Source organism: Microtus pennsylvanicus, chromosome 2 (genome assembly GCF_037038515.1).
Source record: "Microtus pennsylvanicus isolate mMicPen1 chromosome 2, mMicPen1.hap1, whole genome shotgun sequence".
NCBI classification, from domain to species: domain Eukaryota; kingdom Metazoa; phylum Chordata; class Mammalia; order Rodentia; family Cricetidae; genus Microtus; species Microtus pennsylvanicus.
In genome coordinates, this window is record NC_134580.1 from 85,149,937 (window position 1) to 85,165,149 (window position 15,213).

A 15,213-nucleotide genomic window follows, 5' to 3' on the forward strand; every position below is an offset into this window, starting at 1 on the left:
ACAGCCATGGGCTACTGTAGCAGTGTTCGGTTTACAGCCATGGGCTACTATAGAAGTCTTGGGTTTACAACCATGGGCTACTTTAGCAGTGTTGGGTTTGCAGCCATGAGCTACTGTAGGAGTCTTGGGTTTACAGCCATGGGCTACTGTAGCAGTGTTGGGTTTACAGCCATGGGCTACTGTAGGAGTCTTGGGTTTACAGCCATGGGCTACTGTAGCAGTGTTGGGTTTGCAGCCATGGGCTACTGTAGCAGTGTTGGGTTTACAGCCATGGGCTACTGTAGCAGTGTTGGGTTTGCAGCCATGAGCTACTGTAGGAGTCTTGGGTTTACAGCCATGGGCTACTGTAGCAGTGTTGGGTTTGCAGCCATGAGCTACTGTAGGAGTCTTGGGTTTACAGCCATGGGCTATTGTAGCAGTGTTGGTTTTACAGCCATGGGCTACTATAGGAGTCTTGGGTTTACAGCCATGGGCTACTGTAGCAGTGTTGGGTTTACAACCATGGGCTACTGTAGCAGTGTTGGGTTTGCAGCCATGGGCTACTGTAGGAGTCTTGGGTTTACAGCCATGGGCTACTGTAGCAGTGTTGGGTTTGCAGCCATGGGCTACTGTAGCAGTGTTGGGTTTACAGCCATAGGCTACTGTAGCAGTGTTGGGTTTACAGCCATGGGCTACTGTAGCAGTGTTGGGTTTGCAGCCATGGGCTATTGTAGCAGTGTTGGGTTTATAGCCATGGGCTACTGTAGCAGTGTTGGGTTTACAGCCATGGGCTACTGTAGCAGTGTTGGGTTTGCAGCCATGGGCTACTGTAGTAGTGTTGGGTTTGCAGCCATGGGCTACTGTAGCAGTGTTGGGTTTACAGCCATGGGCTACTGTAGCAGTGTTGGGTTTACAGCCATGGGCTACTGTAGCAGTGTTGGGTTTGCAGCCATGGGCTACTGTAGCAGTGTTGGGTTTACAGCCATGGGCTACTGTAGCAGTGTTGGGTTTACAGCCATGGGCTACTGTAGCAGTGTTGGGTTTACAGCCATGGGCTACTGTAGCAGTGTTGGGTTTACAGCCATGGGCTACTGTAGCAGTGTTGGGTTTACAGCCATGGGCTACTGTAGCAGTGTTGGGTTTGCACCCATGGGCTATTGTAGCAGTGTTGGGTTTGCAGCCATGGGCTACTATAGAAGTCTTGGGTTTACAGCCATGGGCTACTGTAGCAGTGTTGGGTTTGCACCCATGGGCTACTGTAGCAGTGTTGGGTTTACAGCCATGGGCTACTGTAGCAGTGTTGGGTTTGCAGCCATGAACTACTGTAGCAGTGTTGGGTTTACAGCCATGGGCTACTGTAGCAGTGTTGGGTTTGCAGCCATGAGCTACTGTAGGAGTCTTGGGTTTACAGCCATGGGCTACTGTAGCAGTGTAGGGTTTACAGCCATGGGCTACTGTAGGAGTCTTGGGTATACAGCCATGGGCTACTGTAGCAGTGTTGGGTTTGCAGCCATGGGCTACTGTAGCATTGTTGGATTTACAGCCATGGGCTACTGTAGCAGTGTTGGGTTTACAGCCATGGGCTACTGTAGGAGGCTTGGGTTTACAGCCATGGACTACTGTAGCAGTGTTGGGTTTGCAGCCATGGGCTATTGTAGCAGTGTTGGGTTTACAGCCATGGGTTGCTGTAGCAGTGTTGGGTTTACAGCCATGGGCTACTGTAGCAGTTTGGGTTTGCAGCCATGGGCTATTGTAGCAGTGTTGGGTTTACAGCCATGGGCTACTGTAGCAGTATTGGGTTTACAGCCATGGGCTACTGTAGCAGTGTTGGGTTTGCAGCCATGGGCTACTATAGAAGTCTTGGGTCTACAGCCATGGGCTACTGTAGCAGTGTTGGGTTTGCAGCCATAGGCTACTGTAGCAGTGTTGGGTTTGCAGCCATGAGCTACTGTAGGAGACTTGGGTTTACAGCCATGGGCTACTGTAGCAGTGTTGGTTTTACAGCCATGAACTACTGTAGGAGTCTTGGGTTTGCAGCCATGGGCTACTGTAGCAGTGTTGGGTTTGCAGCCATGGGCTATTGTAGCAGTGTTGGGTTTACAGCCATGGGCTACTGTAGCAGTGTTAGGTTTACAGCCATGGGCTACTGTAGCAGTGTTGGGTTTACAGCCATGGGCTACTGTAGCAGTGTTGGGTTTACAGCCATGGGCTACTGTAGGAGTCTTGGGTTTACAGCCATGGGCTACTGTAGCAGTGTTAGGTTTACAGCCATGGGCTACTATAGAAGTCTTGGGTTTACAACCATGGGCTACTGTAGCAGTGTTGGGTTTGCAGCCATGAGCTACTGTAGGAGTCTTGGGTTTACAGCCATGGGCTACTGTAGCAGTGTTGGGTTTACAGCCATGGGCTACTGTAGGAGTCTTGGGTTTACAGCCATGGGCTACTGTAGCAGTGTTGGGTTACAGCCATGGGCTACTGTAGCAGTGTTGGGTTACAGCCATGGGCTACTGTAGCAGTCTTGGGTTTACAGCCATGGGCTACTGTAGCAGTGTTGGGTTTGCAGCCATGAGCTACTGTAGCAGTCTTGGGTTTACAGCCATGGGCTACTGTAGCAGTGTTGGGTTTGCAGCCATGAGCTACTGTAGGAGTCTTGGGTTTACAGCCATGGGCTATTGTAGCAGTGTTGGCTTTACAGCCATGGGCTACATTAGGAGTCTTGGGTTTGCAGCCATGGGCTACGGTAGGAGTGCTGGGCTTACAACCATGGGCTACTGTAGCAGTGTTGGGTTTACAGCCATGGGCTACTGTAGCAGTGTTGGGTTTACAGCCATGGGCTACTCTAGGAGTCTTGGGTTTACAGCCATGGGCTACTGTAGCAGTGTTAGGTTTACAGCCATGGGCTACTATAGAAGTCTTGGGTTTACAACCATGGGCTACTTTAGCAGTGTTGGGTTTGCAGCCATGAGCTACTGTAAGAGTCTTGGGTTTACAGCCATGGGCTACTGTAGCAGTGTTGGGTTTACAGCCATGGGCTACTGTAGGAGTCTTGGGTTTACAGCCATGGGCTACTGTAGCAGTGTTGGGTTTGCAGCCATGGGCTACTGTAGCAGTGTTGGGTTTACAGCCATGGGCTACTGTAGCAGTGTTGGGTTTGCAGCCATGAGCTACTGTAGGAGTCTTGGGTTTACAGCCATGGGCTACTGTAGCAGTGTTGGGTTTGCAGCCATGAGCTACTGTAGGAGTCTTGGGTTTACAGCCATGGGCTATTGTAGCAGTGTTGGGTTTACAGCCATGGGCTACTATAGGAGTCTTGGGTTTGCAGCCATGGGCTACGGTAGGAGTGCTGGGCTTACAACCATGAGCTACTGTAGCAGCGTTGGGTTTACAGCCATGGGCTACTGTAGCAGTGTTGGGTTTGCAGCCATGGGCTAAGGTAGGGGTGCTGGGCTTACAACCATGGGCTACTGTAGCAGTGTTGGGTTTACAGCCATGGGCTACTGTAGCAGTGTTGGGTTTACAGCCATGGGCTACTGTAGCAGTGTTGGGTTTGCAGCCATGAACTACTGTAGGAGTCTTGGGTTTACAGCCATGGGCTACTGTAGCAGTGTTGGGTTTACAACCATGGGCTACTGTAGCAGTGTTGGGTTTGCAGCCATGGGCTACTGTAGCAGTGTTGGGTTTACAGCCATGGGCTACTGTAGCAGTGTTGGGTTTGCAGCCATGAGCTACTGTAGGAGTCTTGGGTTTACAGCCATGGGCTACTGTAGCAGTGTTGGGTTTACAGCCATGGGCTACTGTAGCAGTGTTGGGTTTGCAGCCATGGGCTACTGTAGCAGTGTTGGGTGTACAGCCATGGGCTACTGTAGCAGTGTTGGGTTACAGCCATGGGCTACTGTAGCAGTGTTGGGTTTACAACCATGGGCTACTGTAGCAGTGTTGGGTTTACAGCCATGGGCTACTGTAGCAGTGTTGGGTTTACAGCCATGGGCTACTGTAGCAGTGTTGGGTTTGCAGCCATGAACTACTGTAGGAGTCTTGGGTTTACAGCCATGGGCTATTGTAGCAGTGTTGGGTTTACAGCCATGGGCTACTGAAGCAGTGTTGGGTTTACAGCCATGGGCTACTGTAGCAGTGTTGGGTTTGCAGCCATGGGCTACTGTAGCAGTGTTGGGTTTACAGCCATGGGCTACTGTAGGAGTCTTGGGTTTACAGCCATGGGCTACTGTAGCAGTGTTGGGTTTACAGCCATGGGCTACTGTAGCAGTGTTGGGTTTGCAGCCATGAACTACTGTAGCAGTGTTGGGTTTACAGCCATGGGCTACTGTAGCAGTGTTGGGTTTGCAGCCATGGGCTACTGTAGCAGTGTTGGGTTTACAGCCATGGGCTACTGTAGCAGTGTTGGGTTTACAGCCATGGGCTACTGTAGCAGTGTTGGGTTTACAGCCATGGGCTACTGTAGCAGTGTTGGGTTTACAGCCATGGGCTACTGTAGCAGTGTTGGGTTTACAGCCATGGGCTACTGTAGCAGTGTTGGGTTTGCACCCATGGGCTATTGTAGCAGTGTTGGGTTTGCAGCCATGGGCTACTATAGAAGTCTTGGGTTTACAGCCATGGGCTACTGTAGCAGTGTTGGGTTTGCACCCATGGGCTACTGTAGCAGTGTTGGGTTTACAGCCATGGGCTACTGTAGCAGTGTTGGGTTTGCAGCCATGAACTACTGTAGCAGTGTTGGGTTTACAGCCATGGGCTACTGTAGCAGTGTTGGGTTTGCAGCCATGAGCTACTGTAGGAGTCTTGGGTTTACAGCCATGGGCTACTGTAGCAGTGTAGGGTTTACAGCCATGGGCTACTGTAGGAGTCTTGGGTATACAGCCATGGGCTACTGTAGCAGTGTTGGGTTTGCAGCCATGGGCTACTGTAGCATTGTTGGATTTACAGCCATGGGCTACTGTAGCAGTGTTGGGTTTACAGCCATGGGCTACTGTAGGAGTCTTGGGTTTACAGCCATGGACTACTGTAGCAGTGTTGGGTTTGCAGCCATGGGCTATTGTAGCAGTGTTGGGTTTACAGCCATGGGTTGCTGTAGCAGTGTTGGGTTTACAGCCATGGGCTACTGTAGCAGTTTGGGTTTGCAGCCATGGGCTATTGTAGCAGTGTTGGGTTTACAGCCATGGGCTACTGTAGCAGTATTGGGTTTACAGCCATGGGCTACTGTAGCAGTGTTGGGTTTGCAGCCATGGGCTACTATAGAAGTCTTGGGTCTACAGCCATGGGCTACTGTAGCAGTGTTGGGTTTGCAGCCATAGGCTACTGTAGCAGTGTTGGGTTTGCAGCCATGAGCTACTGTAGGAGACTTGGGTTTACAGCCATGGGCTACTGTAGCAGTGTTGGTTTTACAGCCATGAACTACTGTAGGAGTCTTGGGTTTGCAGCCATGGGCTACTGTAGCAGTGTTGGGTTTGCAGCCATGGGCTATTGTAGCAGTGTTGGGTTTACAGCCATGGGCTACTGTAGCAGTGTTAGGTTTACAGCCATGGGCTACTGTAGCAGTGTTGGGTTTACAGCCATGGGCTACTGTAGCAGTGTTGGGTTTACAGCCATGGGCTACTGTAGGAGTCTTGGGCTTACAGCCATGGGCTACTGTAGCAGTGTTAGGTTTACAGCCATGGGCTACTATAGAAGTCTTGGGTTTACAACCATGGGCTACTGTAGCAGTGTTGGGTTTGCAGCCATGAGCTACTGTAGGAGTCTTGGGTTTACAGCCATGGGCTACTGTAGCAGTGTTGGGTTTACAGCCATGGGCTACTGTAGGAGTCTTGGGTTTACAGCCATGGGCTACTGTAGCAGTGTTGGGTTACAGCCATGGGCTACTGTAGCAGTGTTGGGTTACAGCCATGGGCTACTGTAGCAGTCTTGGGTTTTCAGCCATGGGCTACTGTAGCAGTGTTGGGTTTGCAGCCATGAGCTACTGTAGCAGTCTTGGGTTTACAGCCATGGGCTACTGTAGCAGTGTTGGGTTTGCAGCCATGAGCTACTGTAGGAGTCTTGGGTTTACAGCCATGGGCTATTGTAGCAGTGTTGGCTTTACAGCCATGGGCTACATTAGGAGTCTTGGGTTTGCAGCCATGGGCTACGGTAGGAGTGCTGGGCTTACAACCATGGGCTACTGTAGCAGTGTTGGGTTTACAGCCATGGGCTACTGTAGCAGTGTTGGGTTTACAGCCATGGGCTACTCTAGGAGTCTTGGGTTTACAGCCATGGGCTACTGTAGCAGTGTTAGGTTTACAGCCATGGGCTACTATAGAAGTCTTGGGTTTACAACCATGGGCTACTTTAGCAGTGTTGGGTTTGCAGCCATGAGCTACTGTAGGAGTCTTGGGTTTACAGCCATGGGCTACTGTAGCAGTGTTGGGTTTACAGCCATGGGCTATTGTAGGAGTCTTGGGTTTACAGCCATGGGCTACTGTAGCAGTGTTGGGTTTGCAGCCATGGGCTACTGTAGCAGTGTTGGGTTTACAGCCATGGGCTACTGTAGCAGTGTTGGGTTTGCAGCCATGAGCTACTGTAGGAGTCTTGGGTTTACAGCCATGGGCTACTGTAGCAGTGTTGGGTTTGCAGCCATGAGCTACTGTAGGAGTCTTGGGTTTACAGCCATGGGCTATTGTAGCAGTGTTGGTTTTACAGCCATGGGCTACTATAGGAGTCTTGGGTTTGCAGCCATGGGCTACGGTAGGAGTGCTGGGCTTACAACCATGAGCTACTGTAGCAGCGTTGGGTTTACAGCCATGGGCTACTGTAGCAGTGTTGGGTTTGCAGCCATGGGCTAAGGTAGGGGTGCTGGGCTTACAACCATGGGCTACTGTAGCAGTGTTGGGTTTACAGCCATGGGCTACTGTAGCAGTGTTGGGTTTACAGCCATGGGCTACTGTAGCAGTGTTGGGTTTGCAGCCATGAACTACTGTAGGAGTCTTGGGTTTACAGCCATGGGCTACTGTAGCAGTGTTGGGTTTACAACCATGGGCTACTGTAGCAGTGTTGGGTTTGCAGCCATGGGCTACTGTAGCAGTGTTGGGTTTACAGCCATGGGCTACTGTAGCAGTGTTGGGTTTGCAGCCATGAGCTACTGTAGGAGTCTTGGGTTTACAGCCATGGGCTACTGTAGCAGTGTTGGGTTTACAGCCATGGGCTACTGTAGCAGTGTTGGGTTTGCAGCCATGGGCTACTGTAGCAGTGTTGGGTGTACAGCCATGGGCTACTGTAGCAGTGTTGGGTTACAGCCATGGGCTACTGTAGCAGTGTTGGGTTTACAACCATGGGCTACTGTAGCAGTGTTGGGTTTACAGCCATGGGCTACTGTAGCAGTGTTGGGTTTACAGCCATGGGCTACTGTAGCAGTGTTGGGTTTGCAGCCATGAACTACTGTAGGAGTCTTGGGTTTACAGCCATGGGCTATTGTAGCAGTGTTGGGTTTACAGCCATGGGCTACTGAAGCAGTGTTGGGTTTACAGCCATGGGCTACTGTAGCAGTGTTGGGTTTGCAGCCATGGGCTACTGTAGCAGTGTTGGGTTTACAGCCATGGGCTACTGTAGGAGTCTTGGGTTTACAGCCATGGGCTACTGTAGCAGTGTTGGGTTTACAGCCATGGGCTACTGTAGCAGTGTTGGGTTTGCAGCCATGAACTACTGTAGCAGTGTTGGGTTTACAGCCATGGGCTACTGTAGCAGTGTTGGGTTTACAGCCATGGGCTACTGTAGCAGTGTTGGGTTTACAGCCATGGGCTACTAAAGAAGTCTTGGGTTTACAGCCATGGGCTACTGTAGCAGTGTTGGGTTTACAACCATGGGCTACTGTAGCAGTGTCGGGTTTGCAGCCATGAGCTACTGTAGGAGTCTTGGGTTTACAGCCATGGGCTACTGTAGCAGTGTTGGGTTTACAGCCATGAACTACTGTAGGAGTCTTGGGTTTGCAGCCATGGGTTACTGTAGCAGTGTTGGGTTTACAGCCATGGGCTACTGTAGCAGTGTTAGGTTTACAGCCATGGGCTACTGTAGCAGTGTTGGGTTTACAGCCATGGGCTACTGTAGCAGTGTTGGGTTTACAGCCATGGGCTACTGTAGGAGTCTTGGGTTTACAGCCATGGGCTACTGTAGCAGTGATAGGTTTACAGCCATGGGCTACTATAGAAGTCTTTGGTTTACAACCATGGGCTACTGTAGCAGTGTTGGGTTTGCAGCCATGAGCTACTGTAGGAGTCTTGGGTTTACAGCCATGGGCTTCTTTAGCAGTGTTGGGTTTACAGCCATGGGCTACTGTAGGAGTCTTGGGATTACAGCCATGGGCTACTGTAGCAGTGTTGGGTTTGCAGCCATGGGCTACTGTAGCAGTGTTGGGTTTACAGCCATGGGCTACTGTAGCAGTGTTGGGTTTGCAGCCATGAGCTACTGTAGGAGTCTTGGGTTTACAGCCATGGGCTACTGTAGCAGTGTTGGGTTTGCAGCCATGAGCTACTGTAGGAGTCTTGGGTTTACAGCCATGGGCTATTGTAGCAGTGTTGGGTTTACAGCCATGGGCTACTGTAGCAGTGTTGGGTTTACAGCCATGGGCTACTGTAGCAGTGTTCGGTTTACAGCCATGGGCTACTGTAGCAGTGTTGGGTTTACAGCCATGGGCTACTGCAGCAGTGTTGGGTTTACAGCCATGGGCTACTGTAGCAGTGTTGGGTTTACAACTATGGGCTACTGTAGCAGTGTTGGGTTTGCAGCCATGGGCTACTGTAGCAGTGTTGGGTTTACAGCCATGGGCTACTGTAGCAGTGTTGGGTTTACAGCCATGGGCTACTGTAGCAGTCTTGGGTTTACAGCCATGGGCTACTGTAGCAGTGTTGGGTTTGCAGCCATGGGCTACTGTAGGAGTGCTGGTCTTACAACCATGGGCTACTGTAGCAGTGTTGGGCCTACAGACACAGGTTACTGTGTCCGGCTTCTACGTAGGTTCTGAGGATCCAAATTTAAGTCATCAGGTTTGTACTGCCCTTATGTGACTATATTGAAGTTTACATTTTTCATTTGATGCAAATATTACTAATACTATAAGAACTGTTGAGAAGACATTCTCTGAAAGCAGACTATAATACATATAAGTAGTAACAAATACATTTACTAATTGCAATGATAGAATAATTAATTTTTGGTTTCAAGACAGGATCTTGCTGTGTGGCTTTGTGATCCTCCTGCCCCAGCCTCCTGAGTGCTGGGGTAGCAGGTGTATGCCTTATTGCTTAAAGACTACAGGCTGCAGATTTGCCTAGCAAGTGGAAGTCCCCAGATTCAACGCTCACTACTATAAACACTCACGCATGCGTGCGCAAACACACACACACACACATAATTAAGAGTCACCTAATAGTTTGAAGTCTGCTGGCAATATCATAAATTCCTCCCACAATAAGTGTGTGCACATTAGTTTTCCTTTGACCACCTAGGAGTTTCACTGAATTTTTCGATTTCCACTGGTTCTTCTACCATTGTACTATTATGTATGCCATTGTCATTGTAAATGACTTTGATACTTTGTCTTTTGCCTCAGATTTTTTTTTCTATAATGGCGTTGCCAACTTTGGCTCAGTTTAATCTGTTTCCTTCTTTTTACAATTAGTTAATTTATTTCTAAAACGTTTATTTATATTCTTAGAAATAGCAAATGACCAGACTGGGACTCTTAATTCCAACTGATTCTTTTCCTGGCACATAGCAGATATTCAGGGAGACTCGGACTGTGGAATGACCTTTAACCTTGCTACATCTCGCTTTTATTTTCTGGTTCATTCTAGGTGGACCATAAAGCATAAGGGGACCAGGAAGCCCAGCCAATGGAAACACTCCAAAGCTGAGACCCCTCTGTGGAGCAAGCTCAGGTACATGTGACCAGTCCTTCCCAGTGGCTAGCTTAATGAGGTTGTATGACTTTATCTTATGATTTTAAGATCCGGTGTCTGGTCAGGCTTCTGAAAATGCCATTTTGATTTCAATATTTAAAAAAAAAAATCTTGTTAATTCTGCTGATTACTGAAAAGAGGTGTGTGAATCTTTCACTGTGGAAACAAACTGAGCTGGTTTTCTCTTGTGATCCCCCATGTTTTAATTTCTAAACTTTGAAACGCAGGCCCTAGGCCCACATGTGATCAGAGTAGTATATTTAGTCACTCTTTTCATCATTTCGAAACTGTCTGCTTCTAATAAAAAGATCAGTATTCAGTGACATTGAAAGCATTCCAAAATTTTGGTTGTTGTATGTCTTGTATGTTTTCTTTCCATCATTTTGCATTTTGGTTTTGTATATTCTTGGAATGTATGAGTCCAAGTTAGGAAGTTTGTCTTCTGTCATCCTCTCTAAACTAAAGCGTCTAGCCTTGTCTGTCCTAACTACATGTGGACCTGAATTCCTACTTTCTTTCTGCTTTTTATGCCTTATCTTCCCTTCACCTCGGTCTTGTATTCTATCATGGCTTTTTTTGGGGGGGGGCAGTTTTATTGTAACTATCCTGTGAGTTCTAACTTGCATAAATAAATGACCAAAATGAAAAATTAATAAACATGTTGTATCTTCTCTCAAGTAATAGGATCATTAGAATAGTTAGCTTCAACCTTGGGATTTCTGATATGAGGAATTATTTATTGCCATATATTTAAGTTGTATCTTAAAAGTCTCCACAAGATATTGCCATTTTTGCATGCAGTTGATATATATTTCCACTTATTCTAAAGTTTTCACCTTACAGCTCAGGTCCTCCACCTAAGGTTACTTTCATTCTGGCCTGCATGCCTTTCATTTAGTTAGTGCCTAACAGCGAAGTCTCACCTGTCTAAAAATGCCTCTACTGCACCCTTGTTCTTGTCAGACTATACCCCCAAATTCTTTGGTCCTTACTTGTAAAATGGAGAGAAAGAACTGAGGCATTAAATTAGCTAGAGTTAGATGGATGGACTGCATCTTCCAAAATGACTGGGTTTTGGGGTCCTGCTGCTTCTTGAAATGTTTGGAGAAAAAAGTACTTAGCAAGCAGGGAACTCAAATTAAACACAACCCATTTCACTTCAAGCCTGCGTCCATTTCATTTGAAAGACCCATATTTCCAAGTCCTTCTTCACATAATTGATTTGGAAGTTTGACATTCCTATTGTGGAATTCAAAACACTTTGGGCATGTGTTCATTAATTTTATTCTGGATCTGATCTCCACTTTTTATGTTGTATCTATTGTTTGTTATGTGTTTTAGTGTCAGGAGGAGAATAGGAAAATAGATGTGGTCTTTGAGTCCCAAATCTTACAGTTTAAGGATAGGCTGTAAGAGAAGAGAAAATAAGGCAGAGAAAGAGTAAAGAGAGGGACGAAACCTATGTAACAAGCTTTGTGTTAAAGTAGTGAAGGCTGCCTGTCCAGGAAAAGCGAGCCAGGCTTCATAGCCTGGAGGGGCCTGAACATTGAGTCACAATATTGAATCTAGGAAAAGCATCAAACAATCACTGAACTGAATGAATATCCAGTTACTTTTTTTAATCAAGTTCTTTTAATTTCATGGCAAGAGTTATTCAACACACAGTGATGATGACCAGAAGAGGTGAGAAGCATAAGCCCTGTGGGAAGGCAAAGCTGTCTTCATTGTGTCTCAGGCTGCATACGTGCTGGACCAGAGAGCTGATCTGAGAACCCTTCCAATGCAAATGCCACTTCTGGATACCAATTATCCTAAAAGGAAATTAATAACATTTAATAAAATCTAGTTAGTAAAGTACAAAATTTCATGCATAGAGAATATCATTGTTTTATAACACTAAACATAATAAAAACACAGAGAACTAACACATTCTTTTGGCTTATTCTAAACAAACCAATGGTTTTAGTATGTTTATTTTATTCAGGAATTGTTTAGTTTATTTAGAAACAGTTTATAGGAATGCAGTCTCAGGTTATTTTCTCAAACCTTGAAGAAAAGTTATAAATTGAGAAAATAAGTTTTAAATCTCCAAAGACAAGGAATAATGAGATTTTCCTGTTCAAGGATGACATCATTAGAATTAGCAAGTTTAAAGAGAGTTAAGATTTTGGTTCGTATAACAGGATAATGATCTTAAAACTACTAAATTAAAATACATCTATTCAGATAGATCAATGATAGAAGAAAATTAAAAGTACATGTTTTATTAATCTGATGAGATACGACTTTTCAGTGACCAAAGACAATAAAAGATAAACATGATGGGTATCTGAAGATGAAACACAGGGAGATGTGTCTACACATGGACCAGGAACTCTCTTACTAATGATGTACGGTCTTTCAACATGTCAAGCAAACTCAGAAACAATTTTTAAAAAAGGAAAGGGGGAGGAATGCAACCTTAAATGAACAAGCGAGAGAGACAAAGATTTGATTATTACTCACCGACAAAGAGGGGCCAGTATTGTAGAGAAGGCGAAGTCATCGGTTAGGAGCTCACTTCTGAACCCGCTCATCTGTGTGTGAGATGAGTTAAAGCAAGGGGAATCACCCACTTAAAGGAGCACCAGGGCCCCTCAGGGTTCCCTGACAATGCAGCCGTGCTGGAGAAAGGCCTAAGCACAGAGAAGACCAATAAAGAAATGAGTGGGAAGACCAGAATTTCAACCGAGAAAATGGACGGGGAGAGACAGCCGCGGCCAGTTTAATTAAGCATATTCTTGTTGTCCATCATTATCCCGAGGCCATATTTCTCTATTTGCATGAAGGACTAAGTAGATGTCTTGAATGGGAAAGCAGACATAATGGCAAACCCCTATGATCCTAGCACTTGGGAAGCTGAGGCAGGAAGAGTGTGACAAGTTTAAGAGCACCCCGGGCTACATAGATGATCCCATGTCAGCCAGGACTACATAGTGATGCTTTGTCTCAGAAAAACAAACAAAAGCCAATTAAAGAACCTGTAAGGACAGGAATTAAGATATTTTATTTTTTTGTTACATTTCTTCGTGTGTGTGTGTGTGTGTGTGTGTGTGTGTGTGTGAAGGTTCCATGTGTTTGCCACATTGTCCTATGAAAATCAGAGGACAACCTGTGGGGGTCACTTCTCTCCTTCTACAGTGTGGGTCCTGGGGACTGAACTCAGGTCATCAGCTTTGGTGACCAGCACTTTTACCCGATGAGCCGTCTCACCCTCTTGAGAATTAAAGTATCATAAAAAAAAGGAAGAATTGATGTTAGTAGCTCAGATTTTTAGAAAGCTAATTTTTCATTTCTGGATGTTCCTGTGATATTTTACACTGAGAGAGGGGCAGGAGAAAGTTATCTTTGGGGTTTCTTCCTACTACCTAGAAATCAGAGAACCCACTTGAAGGCAGCAGGGCATCCATGGAGCTGAACAAATGTCCACAGTGACTACCACGGTCAGGGGCAACGTGGAGGCTAAATAAGTCAAAACTATCACACCTCAGATTTGTTCTGCAGAAATATAATTTTGAAATTACTGTGATATTGCTATGATAATAACCAAGGCAACTTAAAAAGAAAACATTTGATTTGGCTTTACAGTTTCAGAGGGTGAGAGTCCGTAATAGTCAAGGATCAGATAAAGGAATAGTTGAGCACTCATATCTTGAGCCGTAACCGTAAAGCAGAGAGAAAACTAACCGGGAATAGGGTTGACTTTTGAAATCTCAAAGCCCACCCTCAGGTATGTCTTCTCCAACAAGAGCATACCTCCCGCTCCCTCCTAAACAGTTCCCCCAAATAGGAACCAAACATTCAAATATATCACCCTATGGTGATAGCCACTCTCATTCAGTCACAGTGAGGTGTAGAGAAACTCATAGTTCCAAACCCTCGTTGTATAAATTGGCAAGCACACAGGCTAACAGTGAGTGAGAATCGTTTCTCTTGTTTTTCCCTTCCATGATTCAAAAAAATGAGAAATATTAGTAATTTTACACTCAAATATCAATGTGAAATGAATCTGTGTTTGCATATGTGATGTGATGTGTGTGTGTGTGTATGTCTGTGTGTGTGTGTGTGTCTGTGTCTGTGTGTGTGTAAACCAAAGAATAACCTTGGGTTTTTATCCTCAGGGGGTTTCTATTTGTTCTTTTTATAGACAGGGTTTCCCATTAGCTTAGAATTAAGAAGCAGGAAAAACTAAAAACTAACAAAAGCAGCATTCAGTTTATGGGGTGAGGAGAATAACACGAAGGATGAACTGTTAGGGATTAGGTAGTGGGCTAGAAATGTAGCTCGGTGGTAGAGTACATTCCTAGCATGCATAAGGCCCCGGGTTTGACCACCAATACCGCAAAATATGCAAAAATTAGGAAGAAGGAAATAAAATAAATTATAAAATCCAAAGCTGACAGACCAGACTAGATGGCACATATACACAGAAACATCCAACCAAAAGACAATCTGTTCTTTGAAAATATTAATAAAAAATATATGCATAGACATACTTATATTTACTTATATGGACATGAGGCAATTCAATTGCCAAGAAGCTTTCTGGAAAGTTCCTAAAGTGGTTGACAAACAAGGATAAGGTAGCTCCCTAGCCAGAAGTAAGCCAGCTACCACTGCTTGGTTCCAGAGAGTAAGACAGCAGGAAGGAGGCTGAGCCAGGTAGGAAGCCATGGCCCACTACCAGTCCTGTCCGGGCCAAACGAACAATCACCAGTGACCTCAGACTGGGAGCCCAGGAATAAGATGATGTATGTCCCAAGTTCTTTCCTTTCAGCCAAGGGAGGGCTCTGCAGACTAGAAAGTTCTAAAGCCCTGCCTAAGAGATTGATGACATAAACAGATGGTACAACATTAAAACATGATTGGACATCTAATCCTCTTTCCTTGATGGGAATGCATGGGGCTCACAAATTACATATCAATTCACATCAAATTCATTCGAATTTGTAAAAAATGAAGTAATTTTAAGAATAAAAGAAGATATACATGTATAGCTGCTTAGGAAGGTAAAGGGATATTATAAATATGCTAATAATTATAGTAACTAATAAGATGGTCAAATTTTTAAACAAAGAATATTAAAAAGGAGTCAAGAAGAGAGCAAAGGGGCTGGTGGGCTGGTTCCCACGTGGCCTAGGGAGAGAACTGCACTTCCTGGTGAGCTGTTCTCTCATCTCTAGCACAGCACTGCGCGCACACTGCACCCTCCTGATAGCAACACAAATTTAATTAAAGGGAGACAGACAACATGAGTGAT

The 15,213-nt window shown here is 46.0% G+C and overlaps 1 protein-coding gene across 1 annotated transcript in view; it reads left to right on the top strand.

The window, feature by feature from the left end:
- LOC142844963 (doublecortin domain-containing protein 1-like) overlaps positions 1-15,213 on the top strand; it is a 152,406-nt gene that overhangs the window by 78,107 nt on the left and 59,086 nt on the right. The window contains exon 2 of the mRNA XM_075963735.1: positions 9,810-9,933. The gene's annotated coding sequence lies outside the window, so the exon portion shown is untranslated. The remainder of the gene's footprint in view (positions 1-9,809; positions 9,934-15,213) is intronic.